The sequence below is a fragment of the Anarrhichthys ocellatus genome, unplaced genomic scaffold, assembly GCF_004355925.1.
Source record: "Anarrhichthys ocellatus isolate YVR2014 unplaced genomic scaffold, GSC_Weel_1.0 scaffold34, whole genome shotgun sequence".
Taxonomy (NCBI): Eukaryota; Metazoa; Chordata; class Actinopteri; order Perciformes; family Anarhichadidae; genus Anarrhichthys; species Anarrhichthys ocellatus.
This window is the reverse complement of record NW_022280064.1, coordinates 4,532,904-4,538,648: the sequence shown is the minus strand read 5'-3', so window position 1 is coordinate 4,538,648 and position 5,745 is coordinate 4,532,904.

Below are 5,745 nucleotides of genomic sequence, written 5' to 3'. Positions count from 1 at the left end.
GCCTTCCAACAGCCCGGGGGGGAGATCCCGATTTCGGAATCCCATCCTTCGACCCTAATCCTCTCAATTCTTCACCCACGCCGCTCTCCCGACAGCCAGAGTTCCAGGCGCTCGAACGACCGGTGAAACCACCGTAACCCTCCTTCACCATTCCGAGGCCCCGACAGTCTCTGTATATCCCACTTCTCCGAGTGGACAGTCTCTCAAACGCAGAAAGCAATCATCCAATGCAACAGTCCTTTACATCAGTCCGTTACAAAGCGCAACTTTCCAAACTTTTCAAGCACCGGTAGGACAACACCCCTCTCGCTCTCCGAGCCTCCAGAGCACTTCCGGGTTCCCGGCGCCACGTCAGGCACGCGCCGATGACGTCACAACACATCACACGGCGGAAGAAGCCCATCCATCTACATCAGTCCCTCCAGAGGGCCAGGTTGTATACTCTGATCGTGAATCTTTAATCTGAGCTTAATACGGCCAATAAGTACCCGATTAGGGTAATGAGACCGGTATCAAGGCTATGAATCGATCCTCTTCAAGACGAGCCACGATTAAATATCTGTCAAACTGCATGCGGGAGTCAGATATACGGCGTTCAGTAGGAGAAGGTGTTTTAGCGTAAGTTAGGCTGCTGCTTCCAGTCTGCTGTTGGCCTCAACTTAAATGTGTTTAGAGAAGGGCAGTCGACTGCGTCCTGCCTTAAGTCCCATGCCATACTGACTCTGGCCGTCAAGCTCCCCCCGCGCCAGAGACATCTCCTCGCAATGTTTAAACAGCTGCCCCTCACTTCGGACCTCCTCACCTGCGGCATCCTCACCCTCAGCTCAGGTCATCCGTCTCCCTTCATGGACAAAGCATTAAAGTCCACGTTCTTGCCAGCTTCTTTTGCTGCTCCGAGTTCACCGCCTTGAACTCCATCCGTCCCGAGACACCACTGCTTCAGACATCACATCCATCCTCCCGACACAGTCGTCTATCACCTCAACGCCACAAGACCAACCAATACGGTCCACCTCAACCCATCTACCTTTTCCGACCAGACTCGTACTCAAGTCTGTACGAACCCATCTGTGACTACTTAAGCTCAAGTTCAGCCAGCCAAACTCCCCGCAAGATCCCCTGTTATGGTCTCGGGCTCACAACCACTTTCGCTATATCTTGGGCCGATCCATAATACTCCCCGAGTTTACTCAGCGCTTCCGAAGACAGCCCCACCCTACAGTCTCCGTTCCCGCCAGCCGCCAGACATCAACGGTCCCCCTTCGATCGCCAAACCTCCTTCCTACAAACCCTCGTTTCTTCTTCCTTACATCCCTTCATCTCTTCATCCCTACCCTACATCCCTTCATCTGTCTACCCTACATCCCTTCATCCCTCTACCTCGACCCCTACCCCTCATCCCTACCCAACATCCCATCATCCCTCTACCCTACTCCCCTTCATCCCTCTACCCCTACCCTATATCTATTCATCCCTCGACACCTTCCGCTTCTTGAATCTAACAATCATTCCACTATGCATTAAACCTCTCGAAACTCATACTGTTATTGGTGTGGTCCTTGTTAGTGAAATGGAAGAAAATCTTTAATTTGGCACCAATGACAAGGAAAATAAAGACTCAGTTTGGAGACATTTGTTTGAGTTTGGTTAGTTGTATTGAGTTTATAATAATAAATAGTAATAATTATAGTAATAATAAATTATTATTTAGCATTGTAAACTTTATTTTCCATAATTAAATGTAAATTAAGACAAACTTCACCAGCAATGAAATGGATTTAATTAATTGGAAGTTTGCCAATCAAACACTCAATTTCCCCAATAATTAGTATCAAATTACAAAGTGCTTTCTAGGAATCATCCTACAGTTACCTTCTAGGAAATTATATGAAACCATGGGACCTGTACGTTTCTGCGACCAACCAAGAGAAAAAAAAGTCACAAACCCACTGAGATAGAATCACTGGTTACTTTAATACAGGTTTTAAAAACGTCAAAATCAGACACACAATTGCACAATAAAGGTTTCTGCTTTCCATTTTAAGACTCTTTCAAGAAACAATCCAGTATTTCTCTTAGTGTGAATATGTATTGATTCGACATTACATGAAATGTGCATTTTAAATGCAGATATTCGCTTATGTGCAGTGTCTTCCGTTTCTTTTTGTTTCTTCAGACACAAACCTATTGTACGTAGTCAAGACAACAAAACACAACGAAAACTGCTGTAGTTCTTACCACAATAACAACTTCTATCCTGTGTGGACTCGATTGTGTCTCTTAAGATTTGACTGCAGGGTAAATCTTTTCTCACAAACTTCACATCCGAACGGCTTCTCACCTGTGTGGACTTTAATGTGTCTCTTAAGAACTGACTGCTGGTTAAATCGTTGACCACAAACATCACATCCGAACGGCTTCTCACCTGTGTGGACTCTAATGTGTCTCTTAAGATCTGACTGCTGGATAAATCTTTGACCACAAACGTCACATACGAACGGTCTCTCACTTGTGTGGACTCTCATGTGTGCATTAAGATTTGACTGCCGGTTAAATCTTTTCTCACAAACGTCACATCCGAACGGCTTCTCACCTGTGTGGACTCTTGTTTGGGAATCTACCTTTTGGTTCACTCTAAATAATTTCTTACAACCCAGACAGCTGGAGGACCTTTTGCCACAATTACATATCATCTGTCTCTGAAGTGACCTCTTGTACTCAAAGAGGCTCAGGGATTTTTTGCCAGCATTACATCCACCATCACCTCGAGGGGCCTCCTTAGATTTCAGAGCATGTACAGCAGACTCAGGTGCCCTGGTCTTCTTACAATCACTGTCACTGTCTTCCGTTTCAGTTTCAGGATCTAACAGAGGTGCTTGCCAGTCTTCATAACTGAATTCAGTCTCACAAGAGTCTGAAGCCGTTCCATCAGTTTTTGGTTGTGAATGAATAGCTTGATCCAGACTCCTGGCTGGTTCTGATCCTCCACGGTCCTCTCCATCCTGGTCCAGGCTGGGGCTCCACTCAGGGGGAGCATCATCTTGAACCACCATCAGCTGCTGGACATCTGCAAGGAGCACATTATGGACAACTGTGACTTCACACTGGTCAATACTTATTAGTGAGATCAGTGATGATCTTCAGCTGTGTTCATTTTATCTATATTACTACAAAAACATTAGTGGCAGCCATTTTCTAGGAAAATAGTTGAAACGTATTTGTGTTAAAGTCTTAATAAATATCAACTATTCCTGAACTTTAGTTTATTGTAGCTCACTTAGTCACACATATTTCATTTTTTAAGTTAAAGAGATTTGAACGAGGATTTCAAGTAAAAACCAGAGTCTAAAACAGTTTGGCCTCTATCACTCAGCCACTAACTGCTGCTGTTGCTAGGTTACTACTCTCCCATGCTCTCACCAGCTAACAAGCTAAGCTAAGCTAAGCTAAGCTACAGTGCTATTACATCCCTCAAATCACCAGTGTGGGGCTGACCCTGAGTCACACTTCATCATACGTTCCTGTGCTCAACAGAGTCAGACTCCCTTCCAAACCATAGCTAAATTAAGCTAACGTTAGCCACATGCTAACAATCAAACACGTGTAGGGTTGAAAACCGCCTCCAGTAGTTTGTGTTGTCTCTCATTGTCTTTAAGCAGTGGCGGGCCGTGCATTTTATACCTGGGCCTTCACTGCTGTCCGGTGTTACGGTTTAACTAGGGACCCTGTTAACTGGCGACCGTCAGCCGAATGCGTCTGTTGTTGTTGTTGTAGTAGTTACGGAAGCTGTTGAGAATGGGCAGAGAACACGTAGCTGTCCTCGTGAATGCCGCATTGTTTAGTTTTGCAATACAGTGTCGAACCTTCTCATTTACAGTCTGTGGTCAAAACATACCGGAGTCGACGTTGGAGAGTCTTTTGAGGAAACTAGTCCACTCGAGTTTGAAACGTCGCTTGCTTGTTGTTTATGTGTTGAAACAGGAAGGGAGCAAATTCGAATTTGCTCCCTTCCTGTTTCCCCTTCCTATGAAATAATAAAGTTGGTAAAAAAAAACACATAAACGTCTTTGGAGCCTGTTTTGTGGAAACATGATTGTGTTACGTAGACGAACTCTGTAGCATTAAAATTACAATAAAAAATATAATTAAAAAAAAGGTATATACGGGATTCGAACTCATCATTGAGTGGAAAAACAACTGGCAGGCAGAGGTAGTGCCACTACACCACGACAGACACGACGGACTTGATGGAAGTATATAAAAGAAATGTAAAACACAGTCAGCACTCGCGCCTAAGAGCAGGGGTAACCAGATCAACTGGTGACCGCACTGCTCGTTTACCATGCAGCATTTTGAAGTGTACCACAGAGCACTTTTCAATACAGCTGGTTTCCGAAACAAATCTTTGTAGCGCTGCAAATTAACGAGGCAAATGTTTGTGATGTTGTCATGAGGTGAAAATACACAATGTGGACAATAACGCATCAGAGCAAACCATAAATGGCAATGCCATAAAATGAAGAATTTAACCAGCTAAGAACACAGAGTGCAAGTTGAGTTCATTTGACTTTAATAAGTGAAAGTCATGACATTCAATTTGTCAAAAACATGGATGAGATTCATTTTCAAGTGCAAGCTGGACACAGTCTTGATATCAAATCTTCATTGGTAACACTTGTGTTAAAGTTGTACCATGGGCATTGCCCACATTGAGTTAGTAGGTACAAATTAGCCAGGGCCTTTTTCCAATCAACCCATCTGCATCAAATTAGGGGTGACCTATATAAGGTTGAGCAAAAGTAGTATCAGTGTTGGAAGTAGGGAGAAAAAAAAAAAGAATTTTGAAGAAGAAGAAAAAAAGAAGAAGAAGAAGAAATGGATCCGAAGATTGTCCAGGAAATCATGGATTTCAAAATCCATAGTCTTTTGCCAGATGGCATTTCCAAACAACAGAGGTATGCCATTAAGAGACAAGCGTCTACATTTGTGCTCAAGGGTAAGTAGTAATGCTATACACCATCAATCACTAAGTCATTTTATTGTGTTGTATTAAGATAACGTTGAGTTTTTTTAACGGATGGAGTTCTGCACTACAATTGTAGAAGGCATAAAGAAAGGGAACATTTGGCCAAGGTGGTTCTCATGGCTGCAGAGGCAGATGAGGTCTTTCAACAAATGCACAGCAGCACTCTTGGCTCCCACTGTGGTGTAGAAAAGACTCATGCCATTATCAGCCGCTATTATTGACCTGGAATGGAAGCTAATATCCGAAAAATGAGTAAGAAGTGTCACCCGATTTATCCATTTCTTTTTTTACAAGAAGGCCTACTAAAAATCTGTCAAAGCTGTAATCAAATATTTGTATATAAACACTCAAATAAATCTCCTTCATCTAACCCTAACTTGAATATTATTTGGCTACAGGTTGCTCAGGGTCCAGTCTGCCAGGCAAAGCGAGCCAGTCTCAAGGAAAAGGCTCAGTATAACCCAATAGAGGTGAGGTTATTGTGTAAATGAATGTACCATGCAGCTAAATGCGCTTACATAATTACTTAATTAATACAGATGTCTAATAATCGTTCAACTCTTTCAGGTTACTGAGCCATTTGAGTTAGTTGGAATGGACCTAATGAAGCTCACTGTAACAGAGGGAATCAATACATTTGTATAATGGTTGATTATTTCACTAAGTGGGCAGAGGCCTACCCTCTGAAGAATAAATCTGCAGAGCTGGTGACCAATTGT